The sequence below is a fragment of the Pseudophryne corroboree genome, unplaced genomic scaffold (assembly GCF_028390025.1).
Source record: "Pseudophryne corroboree isolate aPseCor3 unplaced genomic scaffold, aPseCor3.hap2 scaffold_2390, whole genome shotgun sequence".
Lineage (NCBI taxonomy): Eukaryota > Metazoa > Chordata > Amphibia > Anura > Myobatrachidae > Pseudophryne > Pseudophryne corroboree.
Window position 1 is genome coordinate 34261 of NW_026969046.1, and position 22437 is coordinate 56697.

General features: G+C 50.2%; 31 non-coding genes and 2 pseudogenes across 31 annotated transcripts; 6 read left to right on the forward strand and 27 right to left on the reverse strand.

Annotated features, from left to right (window-relative positions):
* Window positions 1-433: 433 nt before the first annotated feature.
* On the forward strand, window positions 434-597 carry LOC135011175 (U1 spliceosomal RNA). Its single transcript, XR_010210316.1, has one exon. It is a non-coding gene; the product is annotated as a U1 spliceosomal RNA (small nuclear RNA).
* Window positions 598-749: 152 nt separating this feature from the next.
* On the forward strand, window positions 750-912 carry LOC135011117 (U1 spliceosomal RNA). Its single transcript, XR_010210267.1, has one exon. It is a non-coding gene; the product is annotated as a U1 spliceosomal RNA (small nuclear RNA).
* A 674-nt stretch (window positions 913-1586) lies between these two features.
* LOC135011167 (U1 spliceosomal RNA) lies at window positions 1587-1750 on the forward strand. Its single transcript, XR_010210308.1, has one exon. It is a non-coding gene; the product is annotated as a U1 spliceosomal RNA (small nuclear RNA).
* A 142-nt stretch (window positions 1751-1892) lies between these two features.
* Window positions 1893-2055, forward strand: LOC135011187 (U1 spliceosomal RNA). Its single transcript, XR_010210327.1, has one exon. It is a non-coding gene; the product is annotated as a U1 spliceosomal RNA (small nuclear RNA).
* Window positions 2056-2729: 674 nt separating this feature from the next.
* On the forward strand, window positions 2730-2893 carry LOC135011162 (U1 spliceosomal RNA). The gene has a single exon (XR_010210303.1). It is a non-coding gene; the product is annotated as a U1 spliceosomal RNA (small nuclear RNA).
* A 152-nt stretch (window positions 2894-3045) lies between these two features.
* LOC135011115 (U1 spliceosomal RNA) lies at window positions 3046-3208 on the forward strand. Its single transcript, XR_010210265.1, has one exon. It is a non-coding gene; the product is annotated as a U1 spliceosomal RNA (small nuclear RNA).
* Window positions 3209-4056: 848 nt separating this feature from the next.
* On the reverse strand, window positions 4057-4192 carry LOC135011131 (U1 spliceosomal RNA; annotated as a pseudogene).
* A 152-nt stretch (window positions 4193-4344) lies between these two features.
* Window positions 4345-4508, reverse strand: LOC135011153 (U1 spliceosomal RNA). The gene has a single exon (XR_010210295.1). It is a non-coding gene; the product is annotated as a U1 spliceosomal RNA (small nuclear RNA).
* A 674-nt stretch (window positions 4509-5182) lies between these two features.
* Window positions 5183-5345, reverse strand: LOC135011133 (U1 spliceosomal RNA). The gene has a single exon (XR_010210278.1). It is a non-coding gene; the product is annotated as a U1 spliceosomal RNA (small nuclear RNA).
* Window positions 5346-5497: 152 nt separating this feature from the next.
* Window positions 5498-5661, reverse strand: LOC135011159 (U1 spliceosomal RNA). The gene has a single exon (XR_010210300.1). It is a non-coding gene; the product is annotated as a U1 spliceosomal RNA (small nuclear RNA).
* A 674-nt stretch (window positions 5662-6335) lies between these two features.
* LOC135011179 (U1 spliceosomal RNA) lies at window positions 6336-6498 on the reverse strand. Its single transcript, XR_010210320.1, has one exon. It is a non-coding gene; the product is annotated as a U1 spliceosomal RNA (small nuclear RNA).
* A 151-nt stretch (window positions 6499-6649) lies between these two features.
* On the reverse strand, window positions 6650-6813 carry LOC135011170 (U1 spliceosomal RNA). The gene has a single exon (XR_010210311.1). It is a non-coding gene; the product is annotated as a U1 spliceosomal RNA (small nuclear RNA).
* Window positions 6814-7487: 674 nt separating this feature from the next.
* On the reverse strand, window positions 7488-7650 carry LOC135011118 (U1 spliceosomal RNA). The gene has a single exon (XR_010210268.1). It is a non-coding gene; the product is annotated as a U1 spliceosomal RNA (small nuclear RNA).
* A 152-nt stretch (window positions 7651-7802) lies between these two features.
* On the reverse strand, window positions 7803-7966 carry LOC135011176 (U1 spliceosomal RNA). Its single transcript, XR_010210317.1, has one exon. It is a non-coding gene; the product is annotated as a U1 spliceosomal RNA (small nuclear RNA).
* A 674-nt stretch (window positions 7967-8640) lies between these two features.
* LOC135011111 (U1 spliceosomal RNA) lies at window positions 8641-8803 on the reverse strand. The gene has a single exon (XR_010210261.1). It is a non-coding gene; the product is annotated as a U1 spliceosomal RNA (small nuclear RNA).
* A 152-nt stretch (window positions 8804-8955) lies between these two features.
* LOC135011160 (U1 spliceosomal RNA) lies at window positions 8956-9119 on the reverse strand. The gene has a single exon (XR_010210301.1). It is a non-coding gene; the product is annotated as a U1 spliceosomal RNA (small nuclear RNA).
* Window positions 9120-9793: 674 nt separating this feature from the next.
* LOC135011188 (U1 spliceosomal RNA) lies at window positions 9794-9956 on the reverse strand. Its single transcript, XR_010210328.1, has one exon. It is a non-coding gene; the product is annotated as a U1 spliceosomal RNA (small nuclear RNA).
* Window positions 9957-10108: 152 nt separating this feature from the next.
* LOC135011146 (U1 spliceosomal RNA) lies at window positions 10109-10272 on the reverse strand. Its single transcript, XR_010210287.1, has one exon. It is a non-coding gene; the product is annotated as a U1 spliceosomal RNA (small nuclear RNA).
* Window positions 10273-12696: 2424 nt separating this feature from the next.
* Window positions 12697-12860, reverse strand: LOC135011139 (U1 spliceosomal RNA). The gene has a single exon (XR_010210282.1). It is a non-coding gene; the product is annotated as a U1 spliceosomal RNA (small nuclear RNA).
* Window positions 12861-13012: 152 nt separating this feature from the next.
* On the reverse strand, window positions 13013-13176 carry LOC135011113 (U1 spliceosomal RNA). The gene has a single exon (XR_010210263.1). It is a non-coding gene; the product is annotated as a U1 spliceosomal RNA (small nuclear RNA).
* Window positions 13177-13846: 670 nt separating this feature from the next.
* On the reverse strand, window positions 13847-14010 carry LOC135011140 (U1 spliceosomal RNA). The gene has a single exon (XR_010210283.1). It is a non-coding gene; the product is annotated as a U1 spliceosomal RNA (small nuclear RNA).
* A 152-nt stretch (window positions 14011-14162) lies between these two features.
* LOC135011124 (U1 spliceosomal RNA) lies at window positions 14163-14326 on the reverse strand. The gene has a single exon (XR_010210273.1). It is a non-coding gene; the product is annotated as a U1 spliceosomal RNA (small nuclear RNA).
* Window positions 14327-14996: 670 nt separating this feature from the next.
* LOC135011126 (U1 spliceosomal RNA) lies at window positions 14997-15160 on the reverse strand. The gene has a single exon (XR_010210275.1). It is a non-coding gene; the product is annotated as a U1 spliceosomal RNA (small nuclear RNA).
* An 835-nt stretch (window positions 15161-15995) lies between these two features.
* Window positions 15996-16131, reverse strand: LOC135011129 (U1 spliceosomal RNA; annotated as a pseudogene).
* Window positions 16132-16283: 152 nt separating this feature from the next.
* LOC135011147 (U1 spliceosomal RNA) lies at window positions 16284-16447 on the reverse strand. The gene has a single exon (XR_010210288.1). It is a non-coding gene; the product is annotated as a U1 spliceosomal RNA (small nuclear RNA).
* A 674-nt stretch (window positions 16448-17121) lies between these two features.
* On the reverse strand, window positions 17122-17284 carry LOC135011112 (U1 spliceosomal RNA). The gene has a single exon (XR_010210262.1). It is a non-coding gene; the product is annotated as a U1 spliceosomal RNA (small nuclear RNA).
* A 152-nt stretch (window positions 17285-17436) lies between these two features.
* LOC135011161 (U1 spliceosomal RNA) lies at window positions 17437-17600 on the reverse strand. The gene has a single exon (XR_010210302.1). It is a non-coding gene; the product is annotated as a U1 spliceosomal RNA (small nuclear RNA).
* A 674-nt stretch (window positions 17601-18274) lies between these two features.
* Window positions 18275-18437, reverse strand: LOC135011189 (U1 spliceosomal RNA). The gene has a single exon (XR_010210329.1). It is a non-coding gene; the product is annotated as a U1 spliceosomal RNA (small nuclear RNA).
* A 152-nt stretch (window positions 18438-18589) lies between these two features.
* LOC135011148 (U1 spliceosomal RNA) lies at window positions 18590-18753 on the reverse strand. The gene has a single exon (XR_010210289.1). It is a non-coding gene; the product is annotated as a U1 spliceosomal RNA (small nuclear RNA).
* Window positions 18754-19427: 674 nt separating this feature from the next.
* On the reverse strand, window positions 19428-19590 carry LOC135011114 (U1 spliceosomal RNA). The gene has a single exon (XR_010210264.1). It is a non-coding gene; the product is annotated as a U1 spliceosomal RNA (small nuclear RNA).
* A 152-nt stretch (window positions 19591-19742) lies between these two features.
* LOC135011163 (U1 spliceosomal RNA) lies at window positions 19743-19906 on the reverse strand. The gene has a single exon (XR_010210304.1). It is a non-coding gene; the product is annotated as a U1 spliceosomal RNA (small nuclear RNA).
* A 674-nt stretch (window positions 19907-20580) lies between these two features.
* Window positions 20581-20743, reverse strand: LOC135011190 (U1 spliceosomal RNA). Its single transcript, XR_010210330.1, has one exon. It is a non-coding gene; the product is annotated as a U1 spliceosomal RNA (small nuclear RNA).
* Window positions 20744-20895: 152 nt separating this feature from the next.
* Window positions 20896-21059, reverse strand: LOC135011149 (U1 spliceosomal RNA). Its single transcript, XR_010210290.1, has one exon. It is a non-coding gene; the product is annotated as a U1 spliceosomal RNA (small nuclear RNA).
* Window positions 21060-22437: the final 1378 nt, after the last annotated feature.

Here is a 22437-nt window from a genome sequence, read left to right on the forward strand (position 1 = left end):
AATGCTTCAGGGGCTGGGGCATAGCCAACATGAGCCCCACACCAAAGGAGGGTGGAGGTGTTTAATGCAAACTAGGGGTCAGCCAAGCGCCGCAAAAGGCCACCATGCCCTGCACGCCCCTTTTCTCTTTTCATATGCAGACGAGGGTTGAAGCCAACTTTGACCCACTGCTTGGATGACATCACCATATGCAAATCCATCTGCGGCAGGCCTTCCCCCAGGAATGCTTGCACTAGTTGTTGCATTTGGTTTGTTGTTTGGGGGTGCTTCAGTATTAGGCAGCCTTCTGCCCTCCCATGTTCATCTGAAAATATATGTTCTCCCTGCAGTTGTTGTCCCAAGATGAGAGTTCCCTTGTGCTGCCTCAGTTGAATCTCCTTTACTTGACAGAGATGTGCATGAGCAGCGGCCCTCCCCAGCCCTATTCCAAATCATACTTATTTTGCATAGGAGATACCATGGTCATGAAGATTTTTCTCCCAGGGTGAGGTTCATTCATTGCATTTTGGGTATGCTGACCCCTGTGATTTCCCCAAATGTGGGAAACTTGACTGCATTATTTGTGGTAGTGGGAGACTGTGTTTGTGCTTTCCTCTGGTCAGCTCTGGTAAAAGTCAGATTTCTTTGTCTCAGATTTTCCTTTAGCCTTGTTCTTCTTTCGAGAGTTCCCTTGTGCTGCCTCAGTTGGATCTCCTTCACTTTACAGGGGGGTACCCGAGCAGCGACCCTCCCCAGCTCTAGCCCAACTCCTACTTACCTGCCAGGTGAGATACTATGATCATGAAGGTGCTTCTCCCAGGGCAAGGCTCACCCATTGTACTCTGGGTGTGCTGCTCCTGCGATTTCCCCAAATGTGGGAAACTTGACTGCATAATTTGTGTTTCCCCTGGTCGGCTCTCGTATAATTCAGATCTCTTTGTCTCAGGTCTCTCTCCAGCCTAGTTTGCTGTCTGTTTCCACTTCTCTTTTCTTCAGCCGCTCCCTTCTATACCCTTGTGCACTATCCTGACTTCTCCTCCCGTCTGCTTACTTTGTGCCTTCCAATGCACAATGCAAACTACAGGTAGTGCTGCAGGGCCCACACCCTTTTACTTGCCTTACAGAGCAGCTCTGGAGCTGTTGCAGTGCCAAGCTGCTGCAAGAAATCAGCTTGAATGCTTCAGGGGCTGGGGCATAGCCAACATGAGCCCCACACCGAAGAAGGGTGGAGGTGTTTAATGCAAACTAGGGGTCAGACAAGCGCAGCAAAAGGCCACCATGCCCTGCACGCCCCTTTTCTGTTTTCATATGCAGACGAGGGTTGAAGCCAACTTTGACCCACTGCTTGGATGACATCACCATATGCAAATCCATCTGCGGCAGGCCTTCCCCCAGGAATGCTTGCACTAGTTGTTGCATTTGGTTTGTTGTTTGGGGGTGCTTCAGTATTAGGCAGCCGTCTGCCCTCCCATGTTCATCTGAAAATATGTGTTCTCCCTGCAGTTGTTGTCCCTAGATGAGAGTTCCCTTGTGCTGCCTCAGTTGAATCTCCTTAACTTGACAGAGATGTGCCTGAGCAGCGGCCCTCCCCAGCTCTATCCCAAATCATACTTATTTTGCATAGGAGATACCATGGTCATGAAGATTATTCTCCCAGGGTGAGGTTCATTCATTGCATTCTGGGTATGCTGACCCCTGTGATTTCCCCAAATGTGGGAAACTCAACTGCTTTATTTGTGGTAGTGGGGGACTGTGTTTGTGTTTTCCTCTGGTCAGCTCTGGTAAAAGTCAGATTTCTTTGTTTCAGAGCCTTGTTCTTCTTTTGAGAGTTCCCTTGTGCTGCCTCAGTTGGATCTCCTTCACTTGACAGGGGGGTGCCCGAGCAGAGACCCTCCCCAGCTCTAGCCCAACTCCTACTTACCTGCCAGGTGAGATACTATGATCATGAAGGTGCTTCTCCCAGGGCAAGGCTCACCCATTGCACTCTGGGTGTGCTGCCCCTGCGATTTCCCCAAATGTGGGAAACTTGACTGCATAATTTGTGTTTCCCCTGGTCGGCTCTCGTATAATTCAGATCTCTTTGTCTCAGGTCTCTCTCCAGCCTAGTTTGCTGTCTGTTTCCACTTCTCTTTTCTTCAGCCGCTCCCTTCTATACCCTTGTGCACTATCCTGACTTCTCCTCCCGTCTGCTTACTTTGTGCCTTCCAATGCACAATGCAAACTACAGGTAGTGCTGCAGGGCCCACACCCTTTTACTTGCCTTACAGAGCAGCTCTGGAGCTGTTACAGTGCCCAGCTGCTGCAAGAAATCTGCTTGAATGCTTCAGGGGATGGGGCATGGCCAACATGAGCCCCACACCAAAGGAGGGTGGAGGTGTTTAATGCGAACTAGGGGTCATCCAAGCACCGCAAAAGGCCGCCATGCCCTGCACGCCCCTTTTCTCTTTTCATATGCAGATGAGGGTTGAAGCCAACTTTGACCCACTGCTTGTATGACATCACCGTATGCAAATCCGTCTTCTGCAGAACTTCCCCCAGGAATGCTTGCACTAGTTGTTGCATTTGGTTTGTTGTTTGGGGGTGCTTCAGTATTAGGCAGCCTTCTGCCCTCCCATGTTCATCTGAAAATATGTGTTCTCCCTGCAGTTGTTGTCCCCTGATGAGAGTTCCCTTGTGCTGCCTCAGTTGAATCTCCTTTACTTGACAGAGATGTGCCAGAGCAGCGGCCCTCCCCAGCCCTATTCCAAATCATACTTATTTTGCATAGGAGATACCATGGTCATGAAGATTGTTCTCCCAGGGTGAGGTTCATTCATTGCATTTTGGGTATGCTGACCCCTGTGATTTCCCCAAATGTGGGAAACTCAACTGCATTATTTGTGGTAGTGGGGGACTGTGTTTGTGCTTTCCTCTGGTCAGCTCTGGTAAAAGTCAGATTTCTTTGTCTCAGACTTTCCTCTTGCCTTGTTCTTCTTTCGAGAGTTCCCTTGTGCTGCCTCAGTTGGATCTCCTTCACTTGACAGGGGGGTACCCGAGCAGCGACCCTCCCCAGCTCTAGCCCAACTCCTACTTACCTGCCAGGTGAGATACTATGATCATGAAGGTGCTTCTCCCAGGGCAAGGCTCACCCATTGCACTCTGGGTGTGCTGCTCCTGCGATTTCCCCAAATGTGGGAAACTTGACTGCATAATTTGTGTTTCCCCTGGTCGGCTCTCGTATAATTCAGATCTCTTTGTCTCTCTCCAGCCTAGTTTGCTGTCTGTTTCCACTTCTCTTTTCTTCAGCCGCTTACTTCTATACCCTTGTGCACTATCCTGACTTCTCCTCCCGTCTGCTTACTTTGTGCCTTCCAATGCACAATGCAAACTACAGGTAGTGCTGCAGGGCCCACACCCTTTTACTTGCCTTACAGAGCAGCTCTGGAGCTGTTACAGTGCCCAGCTGCTGCAAGAAATCAGCTTGAATGCTTCAGGGGCTGGGGCATAGCCAACATGAGCCCCACACCGAAGGAGGGTGGAGGTGTTTAATGCAAACTAGGGGTCGGTCAAGCGCCGCAAAAGGCCACCATGCCCTGCACGCCCCTTTTCTCTTTTCATATGCAGACGAGGGTTGAAGCCAACTTTGACCCACTGCTTGGATGACATCACCATATGCAAATCCATCTGCGGCAGGCCTTCCCCCAGGAATGCTTGCACTAGTTGTTGCATTTGGTTTGTTGTTTGGGGGTGCTTCAGTATTAGTCAGCCTTCTGCTCCACCCTCCTTTGGTGTGGGGCTCATGTTGGCCATGTCCCATCCCCTGAAGCATTCAAGCAGATTTCTTGCAGCAGCTGGGCACTGTAACAGCTCCAGAGCTGCTCTGTAAGGCAAGTAAAAGGGTGTGGGCCCTGAAGCACTACCTGTAGTTTGCATTGTGCATTGGAAGGCACAAAGTAAGCAGACGGGAGGAGAAGTCAGGATAGTGCACAAGGGTATAGAAGGGAGCGGCTGAAGAAAAGAGAAGTGGAAACAGACAGCAAACTAGGCTGGAGAGAGACCTGAGACAAAGAGATCTGAATTATACGAGAGCCGACGAGGGGAAACACAAATTATGCAGTCAAGTTTCCCACATTTGGGGAAATCGCAGGAGCAGCACACCCAGAGTACAATGGGTGAGCCTTGCCCTGGGAGAAGCACCTTAATGATCATAGTATCTCACCTGGCAGGTAAGTAGGAGTTGGGCTAGAGCTGGGGAGGGTCGCTGCTCGGGTACCCCCCTGTAAAGTGAAGGAGATCCAACAAAGGCAGCACAAGGGAACTCTCGAAAGAAGAACAAGGCTAGAGGAAAATGTGAGACAAAGAAATCTGACTTTTACTAGAGCTGACCAGAGGAAAGCACAAACACAGTCCCCCACTACCACAAATAATGCAGTTGAGTTTCCCACATTTGGGGAAATCACAGGGGTCAGCATACCCAAAATGCAATGAATGAACCTCACCCTGGGAGAAAAATCTTCATGACCATGGTATCTCCTATGCAAAATAAGTATGATTTGGAATAGGGCTGGGGAGGGCCGCTGCTCATGCACATCTCTGTCAAGTAAAGGAGATTCAACTGAGGCAGCACAAGGGAACTCTCATCTGGGGACAACAACTGCAGGGAGAACATATATTTTCAGATGAACATGGGAGGGCAGAAAGCTGCCTAATACTGAAGCACCCCCAAACAACAAACCAAATGCAACAACTAGTGCAAGCATTCCTGGGGGAAGGCCTGCCGCAGATGGATTTGCATATGGTGATGTCATCCAAGCAGTGGGTCAAAGTTGGCTTCAACCCTCGTCTGCATATGAAAAGAGAAAAGGGGCGTGCAGGGCATGGTGGCCTTTTGCGGCACTTGGCTGACCCCTAGTTTGCATTAAACACCTCCACCCTCCTTTGGTGTGGGGCTCATGTTGGCTATGCCCCAGCCCCTGAAGCATTCAAGCTGATTTCTTGCAGCAGCTGGGCACTGTAACAGCTCCAGAGCTGCTCTGTAAGGCAAGTAAAAGGGTGTGGGCCCTGCAGCACTACCTGTAGTTCGCATTGTGCGTTGGAAGGCACAAAGTAAGCAGACAGGAGGAGAAGTCAGGATAGTGCGCAAGGGCATAGAAGGGAGCGGCTCAAGAAAAGAGAAGTGGAAACAGACAGCAAACTAGGCTGGAGAGAGACCTGAGACAAAGAGATCTGAATTATACGAGAGCCGACCAGGGGAAACACAAATTATGCAGTCAAGTTTCCCACATTTGGGGAAATCGCAGGAGCAGCACACCTAGAGTGCAATGGGTGAGCCTTGCCCTGGGAGAAGCACCTTCATGATCATAGTATCTCACCTGGCAGGTAAGTAGGAGTTGGGCTAGAGCTGGGGAGGATCGCTGCTCGGGTACCCCCCTGTAAACTGAAGGAGATCCAACTGAGGCAGCACAAGGGAACTCTCGAAAGAAGAACAAGGCTAGAGGAAAATCTGAGACAAAGAAATCTGACTTTTACCAGAGCTGACCAGAGGAAAGCACAAACACAGTCCCCCACTACCACAAATAATGCAGTCAAGTTTCCCACATTTGGGGAAATCACAGGGGTCAGCATACCCAAAATGCAATGAATGAACCTCACCCTGGGAGAACAATCTTCATGACCATGGTATCTCCTATGCAAAATAAGTATGATTTGGAATAGGGCTGGGGAGGGCCGCTGCTCATGCACATCTCTGTCAAGTAAAGGAGATTCAACTGAGGCAGCACAAGGGAACTCTCATCTGGGGACAACAACTGCAGGGAGAACACATATTTTCAGATGAACATGGGAGGGCAGAAGGCTGCCTAATACTGAAGCACCCCCAAACAACAAACCAAATGCAACAACTAGTGCAAGCATTCCTGGGGGAAGTTCTGCAGAAGACGGATTTGCATACGGTGATGTCATCCAAGCAGTGGGTCAAAGTTGGCTTCAACCCTCATCTGCATATGAAAAGAGAAAAGGAGCGTGCAGGGCATGGCGGCCTTTTGCGGTGCTTGGATGACCCCTAGTTCGCATTAAACACCTCCACCCTCCTTTGGTGTGGGGCTCATGTTGGCCATGCCCCATCCCCTGAAGCATTCAAGCTGATTTCTTGCAGCAGCTGGGCACTGTAACATCTCCAGAGCTGCTCTGTAAGGCAAGTAAAAGGGTGTGGGCCCTGCAGCACTACCTGTAGTTTGCATTGTGCATTGGAAGGCACAAAGTAAGCAGACGGGAGGAGAAGTCAGGATAGTGCACAAGGGTATAGAAGGGAGCGGCTGAAGAAAAGAGAAGTGGAAACAGACAGCAAACTAGGTTGGAGAGAGACCTGAGACAAAGAGATCTGAATTACACGAGAGCCGACCAGGGGAAACACAAATTATGCAGTCAAGTTTCCCACATTTGGGGAAATCGCAGGGGCAGCACACCCAGAGTGCAATGGGTGAGCCTTGCCCTGGGAGAAGCACCTTCATGATCATAGTATCTCACCTGGCAGGTAAGTAGGAGTTGGGCTAGAGCTGGGGAGGGTCTCTGCTTGGGCACCCCCCTGTCAAGTGAAGGAGATCCAACTGAGGCAGCACAAGGGAACTCTCGAAAGAAGAACAAGGCTAGAGGAAGATCTGAACAAAGAAATCTGACTTTTACCAGAGCTGACCAGAGGAAAACACAAACACAGTCCCCCACTACCACAAATAAAGCAGTCGAGTTTCCCACATTTGGGGAAATCACAGGGGTCAGCATACCCATAATGCAATGAATGAACCTCACCCTGGGAGAATAATCTTCATGACCATGGTATCTCCTATGCAAAATAAGTATGATTTGGGATAGAGCTGGGGAGGGCCGCTGCTCAGGCACATCTCTGTCAAGTAAAGGAGATTCAACTGAGGCAGCACAAGGGAACTCTCATCTGGGGACAACAACTGCAGGGAGAACACATATTTTCAGATGAACATGGGAGGGCAGAAGGCTGCCTAATACTGAAGCACCCCCAAACAACAAACCAAATGCAACAACTAGTGCAAGCATTCCTGGGGGAAGTTCTGCAGAAGACGGATTTGCATACGGTGATGTCATCCAAGCAGTGGGTCAAAGTTGGCTTCAACCCTCATCTGCATATGAAAAGAGAAAAGGGGCGTGCAGGGCATGGCGGCCTTTTGCGGTGCTTGGATGACCCCTAGTTCGCATTAAACACCTCCACCCTCCTTTGGTGTGGGGCTCATGTTGGCCATGCCCCATCCCCTGAAGCATTCAAGCTGATTTCTTGCAGCAGCTGGGCACTGTAACAGCTCCAGAGCTGCTCTGTAAGGCAAGTAAAAGGGTGTGGGCCCTGCAGCACTACCTGTAGTTTGCATTGTGCATTGGAAGGCACAAAGTAAGCAGACGGGAGGAGAAGTCAGGATAGTGCACAAGGGTATAAAAGGGAGCGGCTGAAGAAAAGAGAAGTGGAAACAGACAGCAAACTAGGCTGGAGAGAGACCTGAGACAAAGAGATCTGAATTATACGAGAGCCGACCAGGGGAAACACAAATTATGCAGTCAAGTTTCCCACATTTGGGGAAATCGCAGGAGCAGCACACCCAGAGTACAATGGGTGAGCCTTGCCCTGGGAGAAGCACCTTCATGATCATAGTATCTCACCTGGCAGGTAAGTAGGAGTTGGGCTAGAGCTGGGGAGGGTCGCTGCTCGGGTACCCCCCTGTAAAGTGAAGGAGATCCAACTGAGGCAGCACAAGGGAACTCTCGAAAAAAGAACAAGGCTAAAGGAAAATCTGAGACAAAGAAATCTGACTTTTACCAGAGCTGACCAGAGGAAAGCACAAACACAGTCTCCCACTACCACAAATAATGCAGTCAAGTTTCCCACATTTGGGGAAATCACAGGGGTCAGCATACCCAAAATGCAATGAATGAACCTCACCCTGGGAGAAAAATCTTCATGACCATGGTATCTCCTATGCAAAATAAGTATGATTTGGAATAGGGCTGGGGAGGGCCGCTGCTCATGCACATCTCTGTCAAGTAAAGGAGATTCAACTGAGGCAGCACAAGGGAACTCTCATCTTGGGACAACAACTGCAGGGAGAACATATCTTTTCAGATGAACATGGGAGGGCGGAAGGCTGCCTAATACTGAAGCACCATCAAATATCAAACCATATGCAACAACTAGTACAAGCACTCCTGGGGGAAGGTCTGCAGCAGACGGATTTGCATACGGTGATGTTATCCAAGCAGTGGGCCAAAGTTGACTGGAACCCTCATCTGCATATGAAAAGAGAAAAGGGGCATGCAGGGCATGGCGGCCTTTCGCAGTGCTTGGATGACCCCTAGTTCGCATTAAACACCTCCCCCCTCCTTTGGTGTGGGGCTCATGTTGGCCATGCCCCATCCCCTGAAGCATTCAAGCTGATTTCTTGCAGCAGCTGGGCACTGTAACAGCTCCAGAGCTGCTCTGTAAGGCAAGTAAAAGGGTGTGGGCCCTGCAGCACTACCTGTAGTTTGCATTGTGCATTGGAAGGCACAAAGTAAGCAGACGGGAGGAGAAGTCAGGATAGTGCACAAGGGTATAGAAGGGAGCGGCTGAAGAAAAGAGAAGTGGAAACAGACAGCAAACTAGGCTGGAGAGAGACCTAAGACAAATAGATCTGAATTATACGAGAGCCGACCAGGGGAAACACAAATTATGCAGTCAAGTTTCCCACATTTGGGGAAATCGCAGGGGCAGCACACCCAGAGTGCAATGGGTGAGCCTTGCCCTGGGAGAAGCACCTTCATGATCATAGTATCTCACCTGGCAGGTAAGTAGGAGTTGGGCTAGAGCTGGGGAGGGTCGCTGCTCGGGTACCCCCCTGTCAAGTGAAGGAGATCCAACTGAGGCAGCACAATGGAACTCTCGAAAGAAGAACAAGGCTAGAGGAAAATCTGAGACAAAGAAATCTGACTTTTACCAGAGCTGACCAGAGGAAAGCACAAACACAGTCCCCCACTACCACAAATAATGCAGTCAAGTTTCCCACATTTGGGGAAATCACAGGGGTCAGCATACCCAAAATGCAATGAATGAACCTCACCCTGGGAGAACAATCTTCATGACCATGGTATCTCCTATGCAAAATAAGTATGATTTGGAATAGGGCTGGGGAGGGCCGCTGCTCATGCACATCTCTGTCAAGTAAAGGAGATTCAACTGAGGCAGCACAAGGGAACTCTCATCTGGGGACAACAACTGCAGGGAGAACACATATTTTCAGATGAACATGGGAGGGCAGAAGGCTGCCTAATACTGAAGCACCCCCAAACAACAAACCAAATGCAACAACTAGTGCAAGCATTCCTGGGGGAAGTTCTGCAGAAGACGGATTTGCATACGGTGATGTCATCCAAGCAGTGGGTCAAAGTTGGCTTCAACCCTCATCTGCATATGAAAAGAGAAAAGGGGCGTGCAGGGCATGGCGGCCTTTTGCGGTGCTTGGATGACCCCTAGTTCGCATTAAACACCTCCACCCTCCTTTGGTGTGGGGCTCATGTTGGCCATGCCCCATCCCCTGAAGCATTCAAGCTGATTTCTTGCAGCAGCTGGGCACTGTAACAGCTCCAGAGCTGCTCTGTAAGGCAAGTAAAAGGGTGTGGGCCCTGCAGCACTAACTGTAGTTTGCATTGTGCATTGGAAGGCACAAAGTAAGCAGACGGGAGGAGAAGTCAGGATAGTGCACAAGGGTATAGAAGGGAGCGGTTGAAGAAAAGAGAAGTGGAAACAGACAGCAAACTAGGCTGGAGAGAGACCTGAGACAAAGAGATCTGAATTATACGAGAGCCGACCAGGGGAAACACAAATTATGCAGTCAAGTTTCCCACATTTGGGGAAATCGCAGGGGCAGCACACCCAGAGTGCAATGGGTGAGCCTTGCCCTGGGAGAAGCACCTTCATGATCATAGTATCTCACCTGGCAGGTAAGTAGGAGTTGGGCTAGAGCTGGGGAGGGTCGCTGTTCGGGCACCCCCCTGTCAAGTGAAAGAGATCCAACTGAGGCAGCACAAGGGAACTCTCGAAAGAAGAACAAGGCTAGAGGAAGATCTGAGACAAAGAAATCTGACTTTTACCAGAGCTGACCAGAGGAAAGCACAAACACAGTCCCCCACTACCACAAATAATGCAGTCGAGTTTCCCACATTTGGGAAAATCACAGGGGTCAGCATACCCAGAATGCAATGAATGAACCTCACCCTGGGAGAACAATCTTCATGACCATGGTATCTCCTATGCAAAATAAGTATGATTTGGGATAGGGCTGGTGAGGGCCGCTGCTCAGGCACATCTCTGTCAAGTAAAGGAGATTCAACTGAGGCAGCACAAGGGAACTCTCATCTGGGGACAACAACTGCAGGGAGACCACATCTTTTCAGATGAACATGGGAGGGCGGAAGGCTGCCTAATACTGAAGCACCATCAAATATCAAACCATATGCAACAACTAGTACAAGCACTCCTTGGGGAAGGTCTGCAGCAGACGGATTTGCATACGGTGATGTTATCCAAGCAGTGGGCCAAAGTTGACTGGAACCCTCATCTGCATATGAAAAGAGAAAAGGGGCATGCAGGGCATGGCGGCCTTTTGCAGTGCTTGGATGACCCCTAGTTCGCATTAAACACCCCCACCCTCCTTTGGTGTGGGGCTCATGTTGGCCATGCCCCATCCCCTGAAGCATTCAAGCTGATTTCTTGCAGCAGCTGGGCACTGTAACAGCTCCAGAGCTGTTCTGTAAGGCAAGTAAAAGGGTGTGGGCCCTGCAGCACCACCTGTTGTTCGCATTGTGCGTTGGAAGGCACAAATTAAGCAGACGGGAGGAGAAGTCAGGATAGTGCGCAAGGGCATACTTTTCTCTTAGTCCGGGGGCAAGGCTTCAAAATGGGGTCTGCAACGGAGGAGACACAGGGGGCGTGGTCACAGCAGCTTTTCTCTACAGCCTGCACCAGCAGGAGCCTACACCATTTTTTATGATCACGCTGAACTGCAGTGCGACTGCAATTACAGCATGGTCAAGAAGGGAGGCGTCATGCTGGGTGGCCATGCCCTGTCACTGTGCAGGAGCCAGCACAGCTCACACACTAGTCCCCGGGTGCAGCCCCCAACCCCCGGGACACCCGGAGCAACAAAATGTAGATTCAGGCCACCAGGCCACGCCCCTACCTATGAAACCATGCCTCCTTTTTACCATTGCGCTGTTTATCTGCGCGCACTGCATTACAATCTCCCTCGCCACCTTTCTGGGTGTCACCAGTGATAGTGACACCTCTGCCATGCTTGTAGCAGCTGGTCCTAAGATCTACGCCTCAAGCCCTGAGTGTTTGCCCTTGTGACTTGTTGATCATCATAGCGAAGCAGATGCTTACAGAAAACTGCAGGGGCTTAGATTGAAAATAAAAAAATTGATGGGTATAAGGTAGAGAGGAGCGGGTTCGGTTCTCCGAGAACCGAATTCCCCACGAACTCCACGTGGTTTACACTGGTCCGAGGCAGGCTCGGTTGTTCCCGCCTGACTCGGAAAACCTGAACAAGGGAAAATGTCATCATCCCGCTGTCGGATTCTTGCGAGATTCGGATTCCATATAAAGAGCTGCGCGTTGCTGCCATTTTTACTCGTGCATTGAAGAGAGAGCGGAGAGGACGTGGCTATGTTCTCTCAGTGGAAATCTCAATATCAGTGCTCAGTATCAGTGGTTACTTATTGCTGCTCAGTAATACTAGTAGTGTGTCTCTCCTGCTCAGTGTCAGTTCTCAGTAGTATCCTCATCAGTGCTCAGTATCACTGCTCATTGTCTTGTGCTGCATTGTGGTGCTCAGCATACTACAGTACATTACTAATAGTCCAGTGCTGCATCTTGCTGCTCAGTGTCAGTTCTAGTATCCTCATCAGTGCTCACTATCACTGCTCATTGCATTGTGGTGTTCTGTATACTACAGTAACATAGTAATATAGTATATATAGAGGAGCGGGTTCGGTTCTCCGAGAACCGAATTCCCGACGAACTCCACGTGGTTTACACTGGTCCGTGGCAGGCTCGGTTGTTCCCGCCTGACTCGGAAAACCTGAACAAGGGAAAATGTCATCATCCCGCTGTCGGATTCTCGCGAGATTCGGATTCCATATAAAGAGCTGCGCGTTGCCGCCATTTTTACTCGTGCATTGAAGAGAGAGCGGAGAGGACGTGGCTATGTTCTCTCAGTGGAAATCTCAATATCAGTGCCCAGTATCAGTGGTTACTTATTGCTGCTCAGTAATACTAGTAGTGTGTCTCTCCTGCTCAGTGTCAGTTCTCAGTAGTATCCTCATCAGTGCTCAGTATCACTGCTCATTGTCTTGTGCTGCATTGTGGTGCTCAGCATACAACAGTACATTACTAATAGTCCAGTGCTGCATCTTGCTGCTCATGTTGGCTATGCCCCAGCCCCTGAAGCATTCAAGCTGATTTCTTGCAGCAGCTGGGCACTGTAACAGCTCCAGAGCTGCTCTGTAAGGCAAGTAAAAGGGTGTTGGCCCTGCAGCACTACCTGTAGTTTGCATTGTGCGTTGGAAGGCACAAAGTAAGCAGACAGGAGAAGTCAGGAGAGTGCACAAGGGCATAGAAGGCAGGGGCTCAAGAAAAGAGAAGTGGAAACAGACAGCAAACTAGGCTGGAGAGAGACCTGAGACAAAGAGATCTGAATTATACGAGTAGCCGACCAGAGGAAACACAAATTATGCAGTCAAGTGTCCCACATTTGGGGAAATCGTAGGAGCAGCACACCCAGAGTGCAATGGGTGAGCCTTGCCCTGGTAGAAGCACCTTCCTGATCATAGTATCTCACTTGGCAGGTAAGTAGGAGTTGGGCTTGAGCTGGGGAGGGTCGCTGCTCGGGCACCCCCCTGTCAAGTGAAGGAGATCCAACTGAGGCAGCACAAGGAAACTCTCAAAAAAAGAACAAGGCTAGAGGAAGATCTGAGACAAAGAAATCTGACTTTTACCAGAGCTGACCAGAGGAAAGCACAAACACAGTCCCCCACTACCACAAATAATGCAGTCGAGTTTCCCACATTTGGGGAAATCACAGGGGTCAGCATACCCAGAATGCAATGAATGAACCTCACCCTGGGAGAACAATCTTCATGACCATGGTATCTCCTATGCAAAATAAGTATGATTTGGGATAGGGCTGGGGAGGGCCGCTGCTCAGGCACATCTCTTTCAAGTAAAGGAGATTCAACTGAGGCAGCACAAGGGTACTCTCATCTGGGGACAACAACTGCAGGGAGAACACATATTTTCAGATGAACATGGGAGAGCTGAAGGCTGCCTAATACTGAAGCACCCCAAACAACAAACCAAATGCAACAACTAGTGCAAGCATTCCTGGGGGAAGTTCTGCAGAAGACGGATTTGCATACGGTGATGTCATCCAAGCAGTGGGTCAAAGTTGGCTTCAACCCTCATCTGCATATGAAAAGAGAAAAGGGGCGTGCAGGGCATGGCGGCCTTTTGTGGTGCTTGGATGACCCCTAGTTCGCATTAAACACCTCCACCCTCCTTTGGTGTGGGGCTCATGTTGGCCATGCCCCATCCCCTGAAGCATTCAAGCTGATTTCTTGCAGCAGCTGGGCACTGTAACAGCTCCAGAGCTGCTCTGTAAGGCAAGTAAAAGGGTGTTGGCCCTGCAGCACTACCTGTAGTTTGCATTGTGCGTTGGAAGGCACAAAGTAAGCAGACAGGAGAAGTCAGGAGAGTGCACAAGGGCATAGAAGGCAGGGGCTCAAGAAAAGAGAAGTGGAAACAGACAGCAAACTAGGCTGGAGAGAGACCTGAGACAAAGAGATCTGAATTATACGAGTAGCCGACCAGAGGAAACACAAATTATGCAGTCAAGTGTCCCACATTTGGGGAAATCGTAGGAGCAGCACACCCAGAGTGCAATGGGTGAGCCTTGCCCTGGTAGAAGCACCTTCCTGATCATAGTATCTCACTTGGCAGGTAAGTAGGAGTTGGGCTTGAGCTGGGGAGGGTCGCTGCTCGGGCACCCCCCTGTCAAGTGAAGGAGATCCAACTGAGGCAGCACAAGGAAACTCTCAAAAAAAGAACAAGGCTAGAGGAAGATCTGAGACAAAGAAATCTGACTTTTACCAGAGCTGACCAGAGGAAAGCACAAACACAGTCCCCCACTACCACAAATAATGCAGTCGAGTTTCCCACATTTGGGGAAATCACAGGGGTCAGCATACCCAGAATGCAATGAATGAACCTCACCCTGGGAGAACAATCTTCATGACCATGGTATCTCCTATGCAAAATAAGTATGATTTGGGATAGGGCTGGGGAGGGCCGCTGCTCAGGCACATCTCTTTCAAGTAAAGGAGATTCAACTGAGGCAGCACAAGGGAACTCTCATCTGGGGACAACAACTGCAGGGAGAACACATATTTTCAGATGAACATGGGAGAGCTGAAGGCTGCCTAATACTGAAGCACCCCAAACAACAAACCAAATGCAACAACTAGTACAAGCATTCCTGGGGGAAGGTCTGCAGAAGACGGATTTGCATACGGTGATGTCATCCAAGCAGTGGGCCAAAGTTGGCTGGAACCCTCATCTGCATATGAAAAGAGAAAAGGGGTATGCAGGGCATGGCGGCCTTTTGCGGCGCTTGGATGACCCTTAGTTCGCATTAAACACCTCCACCCTCCGTCGGTGTGGGGCTCATGTTGGCTATGCCCCAGCCCCTGAAGCATTCAAGCTGATTTCTTGCAGCAGCTGGGCACTGTAACAGCTCCAGAGCTGCTCTGAAAGGCAAGTAAAAGGGTGTGGGCCCTGCAGCACTACCTGTAGTTTGCATTGTGCGTTGGAAGGCACAAAGTAAGCAGACAGGAGAAGTCAGGAGAGTGCACAAGGGCATAGAAGGCAGCGGCTCAAGAAAAGAGAAGTGGAAACAGACAGCAAACTAGGCTGGAGAGAGACCTGAGACAAAGAGATCTGAATTATACGAGTAGCCGACTAGAGGAAACACAAATTATGCAGTCAAGTGTCCCACATTTGGGGAAATCGTAGGAGCAGCACACCCAGAGTGCAATGGGTGAGCCTTGCCCTGGGAGAAGCACCTTCCTGATCATAGTATCTCACCTGGCAGGTAAGTAGGAGTTGGGCTAGAGATGGGGAGGGTCGCTGCTCGGGCACCCCCCTGTCAAGTGAAGTTCTGCAGAAGACGGATTTGCATACGGTGATGTCATCCAAGCAGTGGGTCAAAGTTGGCTTCAACCCTCATCTGCATATGAAAAGAGAAAAGGGGCGTGCAGGGCATGGCGGCCTTTTGCGGTGCTTGGATGACCCCTAGTTCGCATTAAACACCTCCACCCTCCTTTGGTGTGGGGCTCATGTTGGCCATGCCCCATCCCCTGAAGATGAACATGGGAGGGCAGAAGGCTGCCTAATACTGAAGCACCCCCAAACAACAAACCAAATGCAACAACTAGTGCAAGCATTCCTGGGGGAAGGCCTGCCGCAGATGGATTTGCATATGGTGATGTCATCCAAGCAGTGGGTCAAAGTTGGCTTCAACCCTCGTCTGCATATGAAAAGAGAAAAGGGGCGTGCAGGGCATGGTGGCCTTTTGCGGCGCTTGGCTGACCCCTAGTTTGCATTAAACACCTCCACCCTCCTTTGGTGTAGGGCTCATGTTGGCTATGCCCCAGCCCCTGAAGCATTCAAGCTGATTTCTTGCAGCAGCTGGGCACTGTAACAGCTCCAGAGCTGCTCTGTAAGGCAAGTAAAAGGGTGTGGGCCCTGCAGCACTACCTGTAGTTTGCATTGTGCATTGGAAGGCACAAAGTAAGCAGACGGGAGGAGAAGTCAGGATAGTGCACAAGGGTATAGAAGGGAGCGGCTGAAGAAAAGAGAAGTGGAAACAGACAGCAAACTAGGCTGGAGAGAGACCTGAGACAAAGAGATCTGAATTATACGAGAGCCGACGAGGGGAAACACAAATTATGCAGTCAAGTTTCCCACATTTGGGGAAATCGCAGGAGCAGCACACCCAGAGTGCAATGGTTGAGCCTTGCCCTGGGAGAAGCACCTTCATGATCATAGTATCTCACCTGGCAGGTAAGTAGGAGTTGGGCTAGAGCTGGGGAGGGTCGCTGCTCGGGTTCCCCCCTGTGAAGTGAAGGAGATCCAACTGAGGCAGCACCAGGGAACTCTCGAAAGAAGAACAAGGCTAGAGGAAGATCTGAGACAAAGAAATCTGACTTTTACCAGAGCTGACCAGAGGAAAGCACAAACACAGTCCCCCACTACCACAAATAATGCAGTCGAGTTTCCCACATTTGGGAAAATCACAGGGGTCAGCATACCCAGAATGCAATGAATGAACCTCACCCTGGGAGAACAATCTTCATGACCATGGTATCTCCTATGCAAAATAAGTATGATTTGGGATAGGGCTGGTGAGGGCAGCTGCTCAGGCACATCTCTGTCAAGTAAAGGAGATTCAACTGAGGCAGCACAAGTGAACTCTCATCTGGGGACAACAACTGCAGGGAGACCACATCTTTTCAGATGAACATGGGAGGGCGGAAGGCTGCCTAATACTGAAGCACCATCAAATATCAAACCATATGCAACAACTAGTACAAGCACTCCTGGGGGAAGGTCTGCAGCAGACGGATTTGCATACGGTGATGTTATCCAAGCAGTGGGCCAAAGTTGACTGGAACCCTCATCTGCATATGAAAAGAGAAAAGGGGCATGCAGGGCATGGCGGCCTTTTGCAGTGCTTGGATGACCCCTAGTTCGCATTAAACACCTCCCCCCTCCTTTGGTGTGGGGCTCATGTTGGCCATGCCCCATCCCCTGAAGCATTCAAGCTGATTTCTTGCAGCAGCTGGGCACTGTAACAGCTCCAGAGCTGCTCTGTAAGGCAAGTAAAAGGGTGTGGGCCCTGCAGCACTACCTGTAGTTTGCATTGTGCATTGGAAGGCACAAAGTAAGCAGACGGGAGGAGAAGTCAGGATAGTGCACAAGGGTATAGAAGGGAGCGGCTGAAGAAAAGAGAAGTGGAAACAGACAGCAAACTAGGCTGGAGAGAGACCTGAGACAAATAGATCTGAATTATACGAGAGCCGACCAGGGGAAACACAAATTATGCAGTCAAGTTTCCCACATTTGGGGAAATCGCAGGGGCAGCACACCCAGAGTGCAATGGGTGAGCCTTGCCCTGGGAGAAGCACCTTCATGATCATAGTATCTCACCTGGCAGGTAAGTAGGAGTTGGGCTAGAGCTGGGGAGGGTCGCTGCTCGGGTACCCCCCTGTCAAGTGAAGGAGATCCAACTGAGGCAGCACAATGGAACTCTCGAAAGAAGAACAAGGCTAGAGGAAAATCTGAGACAAAGAAATCTGACTTTTACCAGAGCTGACCAGAGGAAAGCACAAACACAGTCCCCCACTACCACAAATAATGCAGTCAAGTTTCCCACATTTGGGGAAATCACAGGGGTCAGCATACCCAAAATGCAATGAATGAACCTCACCCTGGGAGAACAATCTTCATGACCATGGTATCTCCTATGCAAAATAAGTATGATTTGGAATAGGGCTGGGGAGGGCCGCTGCTCATGCACATCTCTGTCAAGTAAAGGAGATTCAACTGAGGCAGCACAAGGGAACTCTCATCTGGGGACAACAACTGCAGGGAGAACACATATTTTCAGATGAACATGGGAGGGCAGAAGGCTGCCTAATACTGAAGCACCCCCAAACAACAAACCAAATGCAACAACTAGTGCAAGCATTCCTGGGGGAAGTTCTGCAGAAGACGGATTTGCATACGGTGATGTCATCCAAGCAGTGGGTCAAAGTTGGCTTCAACCCTCATCTGCATTTGAAAAGAGAAAAGGGGCGTGCAGGGCATGGCGGCCTTTTGCGGTGCTTGGATGACCCCTAGTTCGCATTAAACACCTCCACCCTCCTTTGGTGTGGGGCTCATGTTGGCCATGCCCCATCCCCTGAAGCATTCAAGCTGATTTCTTGCAGCAGCTGGGCACTGTAACAGCTCCAGAGCTGCTCTGTAAGGCAAGTAAAAGGGTGTGGGCCCTGCAGCACTACCTGTAGTTTGCATTGTGCATTGGAAGGCACAAAGTAAGCAGACGGGAGGAGAAGTCAGGATAGTGCACAAGGGTATAGAAGGGAGCGGTTGAAGAAAAGAGAAGTGGAAACAGACAGCAAACTAGGCTGGAGAGAGACCTGAGACAAAGAGATCTGAATTATACGAGAGCCGACCAGGGGAAACACAAATTATGCAGTCAAGTTTCCCACATTTGGGGAAATCGCAGGGGCAGCACACCCAGAGTGCAATGGGTGAGCCTTGCCCTGGGAGAAGCACCTTCATGATCATAGTATCTCACCTGGCAGGTAAGTAGGAGTTGGGCTAGAGCTGGGGAGGGTCGCTGTTCGGGCACCCCCCTGTCAAGTGAAAGAGATCCAACTGAGGCAGCACAAGGGAACTCTCGAAAGAAGAACAAGGCTAGAGGAAGATCTGAGACAAAGAAATCTGACTTTTACCAGAGCTGACCAGAGGAAAGCACAAACACAGTCCCCCACTACCACAAATAATGCAGTCGAGTTTCCCACATTTGGGAAAATCACAGGGGTCAGCATACCCAGAATGCAATGAATGAACCTCACCCTGGGAGAACAATCTTCATGACCATGGTATCTCCTATGCAAAATAAGTATGATTTGGGATAGGGCTGGTGAGGGCAGCTGCTCAGGCACATCTCTGTCAAGTAAAGGAGATTCAACTGAGGCAGCACAAGTGAACTCTCATCTGGGGACAACAACTGCAGGGAGACCACATCTTTTCAGATGAACATGGGAGGGCGGAAGGCTGCCTAATACTGAAGCACCATCAAATATCAAACCATATGCAACAACTAGTACAAGCACTCCTGGGGGAAGGTCTGCAGCAGACGGATTTGCATACGGTGATGTTATCCAAGCAGTGGGCCAAAGTTGACTGGAACCCTCATCTGCATATGAAAAGAGAAAAGGGGCATGCAGGGCATGGTGGCCTTTTGCAGTGCTTGGATGACCCCTAGTTCGCATTAAACACCTCCCCCCTCCTTTGGTGTGGGGCTCATGTTGGCCATGCCCCATCCCCTGAAGCATTCAAGCTGATTTCTTGCAGCAGCTGGGCACTGTAACAGCTCCAGAGCTGCTCTGTAAGGCAAGTAAAAGGGTGTGGGCCCTGCAGCACTACCTGTAGTTTGCATTGTGCATTGGAAGGCACAAAGTAAGCAGACGGGAGGAGAAGTCAGGATAGTGCACAAGGGTATAGAAGGGAGCGGCTGAAGAAAAGAGAAGTGGAAACAGACAGCAAACTAGGCTGGAGAGAGACCTGAGACAAATAGATCTGAATTATACGAGAGCCGACCAGGGGAAACACAAATTATGCAGTCAAGTTTCCCACATTTGGGGAAATCGCAGGGGCAGCACACCCAGAGTGCAATGGGTGAGCCTTGCCCTGGGAGAAGCACCTTCATGATCATAGTATCTCACCTGGCAGGTAAGTAGGAGTTGGGCTAGAGCTGGGGAGGGTCGCTGCTCGGGTACCCCCCTGTCAAGTGAAGGAGATCCAACTGAGGCAGCACAATGGAACTCTCGAAAGAAGAACAAGGCTAGAGGAAAATCTGAGACAAAGAAATCTGACTTTTACCAGAGCTGACCAGAGGAAAGCACAAACACAGTCCCCCACTACCACAAATAATGCAGTCAAGTTTCCCACATTTGGGGAAATCACAGGGGTCAGCATACCCAAAATGCAATGAATGAACCTCACCCTGGGAGAACAATCTTCATGACCATGGTATCTCCTATGCAAAATAAGTATGATTTGGAATAGGGCTGGGGAGGGCCGCTGCTCATGCACATCTCTGTCAAGTAAAGGAGATTCAACTGAGGCAGCACAAGGGAACTCTCATCTGGGGACAACAACTGCAGGGAGAACACATATTTTCAGATGAACATGGGAGGGCAGAAGGCTGCCTAATACTGAAGCACCCCCAAACAACAAACCAAATGCAACAACTAGTGCAAGCATTCCTGGGGGAAGTTCTGCAGAAGACGGATTTGCATACGGTGATGTCATCCAAGCAGTGGGTCAAAGTTGGCTTCAACCCTCATCTGCATATGAAAAGAGAAAAGGGGCGTGCAGGGCATGGCGGCCTTTTGTGGTGCTTGGATGACCCCTAGTTCGCATTAAACACCTCCACCCTCCTTTGGTGTGGGGCTCATGTTGGCCATGCCCCATCCCCTGAAGCATTCAAGCTGATTTCTTGCAGCAGCTGGGCACTGTAACAGCTCCAGAGCTGCTCTGTAAGGCAAGTAAAAGGGTGTGGGCCCTGCAGCACTACCTGTAGTTTGCATTGTGCATTGGAAGGCACAAAGTAAGCAGACGGGAGGAGAAGTCAGGATAGTGCACAAGGGTATAGAAGGGAGCGGTTGAAGAAAAGAGAAGTGGAAACAGACAGCAAACTAGGCTGGAGAGAGACCTGAGACAAAGAGATCTGAATTATACGAGAGCCGACCAGGGGAAACACAAATTATGCAGTCAAGTTTCCCACATTTGGGGAAATCGCAGGGGCAGCACACCCAGAGTGCAATGGGTGAGCCTTGCCCTGGGAGAAGCACCTTCATGATCATAGTATCTCACCTGGCAGGTAAGTAGGAGTTGGGCTAGAGCTGGGGAGGGTCGCTGTTCGGGCACCCCCCTGTCAAGTGAAAGAGATCCAACTGAGGCAGCACAAGGGAACTCTCGAAAGAAGAACAAGGCTAGAGGAAGATCTGAGACAAAGAAATCTGACTTTTACCAGAGCTGACCAGAGGAAAGCACAAACACAGTCCCCCACTACCACAAATAATGCAGTCGAGTTTCCCACATTTGGGAAAATCACAGGGGTCAGCATACCCAGAATGCAATGAATGAACCTCACCCTGGGAGAACAATCTTCATGACCATGGTATCTCCTATGCAAAATAAGTATGATTTGGGATAGGGCTGGTGAGGGCCGCTGCTCAGGCACATCTCTGTCAAGTAAAGGAGATTCAACTGAGGCAGCACAAGGGAACTCTCATCTGGGGACAACAACTGCAGGGAGACCACATCTTTTCAGATGAACATGGGAGGGCGGAAGGCTGCCTAATACTGAAGCACCATCAAATATCAAACCATATGCAACAACTAGTACAAGCACTCCTTGGGGAAGGTCTGCAGCAGACGGATTTGCATACGGTGATGTTATCCAAGCAGTGGGCCAAAGTTGACTGGAACCCTCATCTGCATATGAAAAGAGAAAAGGGGCATGCAGGGCATGGCGGCCTTTTGCAGTGCTTGGATGACCCCTAGTTCGCATTAAACACCCCCACCCTCCTTTGGTGTGGGGCTCATGTTGGCCATGCCCCATCCCCTGAAGCATTCAAGCTGATTTCTTGCAGCAGCTGGGCACTGTAACAGCTCCAGAGCTGTTCTGTAAGGCAAGTAAAAGGGTGTGGGCCCTGCAGCACCACCTGTTGTTCGCATTGTGCGTTGGAAGGCACAAATTAAGCAGACGGGAGGAGAAGTCAGGATAGTGCGCAAGGGCATACTTTTCTCTTAGTCCGGGGGCAAGGCTTCAAAATGGGGTCTGCAACGGAGGAGACACAGGGGGCGTGGTCACAGCAGCTTTTCTCTACAGCCTGCACCAGCAGGAGCCTACACCATTTTTTATGATCACGCTGAACTGCAGTGCGACTGCAATTACAGCATGGTCAAGAAGGGAGGCGTCATGCTGGGTGGCCATGCCCTGTCACTGTGCAGGAGCCAGCACAGCTCACACACTAGTCCCCGGGTGCAGCCCCCAACCCCCGGGACACCCGGAGCAACAAAATGTAGATTCAGGCCACCAGGCCACGCCCCTACCTATGAAACCATGCCTCCTTTTTACCATTGCGCTGTTTATCTGCGCGCACTGCATTACAATCTCCCTCGCTACCTTTCTGGGTGTCACCAGTGATAGTGACACCTCTGCCATGCTTGTAGCAGCTGGTCCTAAGATCTACGCCTCAAGCCCTGAGTGTTTGCCCTTGTGACTTGTTGATCATCATAGCGAAGCAGATGCTTACAGAAAACTGCAGGGGCTTAGATTGAAAATAAAAAAATTGATGGGTATAAGGTAGAGAGGAGCGGGTTCGGTTCTCCGAGAACCGAATTCCCCACGAACTCCACGTGGTTTACACTGGTCCGAGGCAGGCTCGGTTGTTCCCGCCTGACTCGGAAAACCTGAACAAGGGAAAATGTCATCATCCCGCTGTCGGATTCTTGCGAGATTCGGATTCCATATAAAGAGCTGCGCGTTGCTGCCATTTTTACTCGTGCATTGAAGA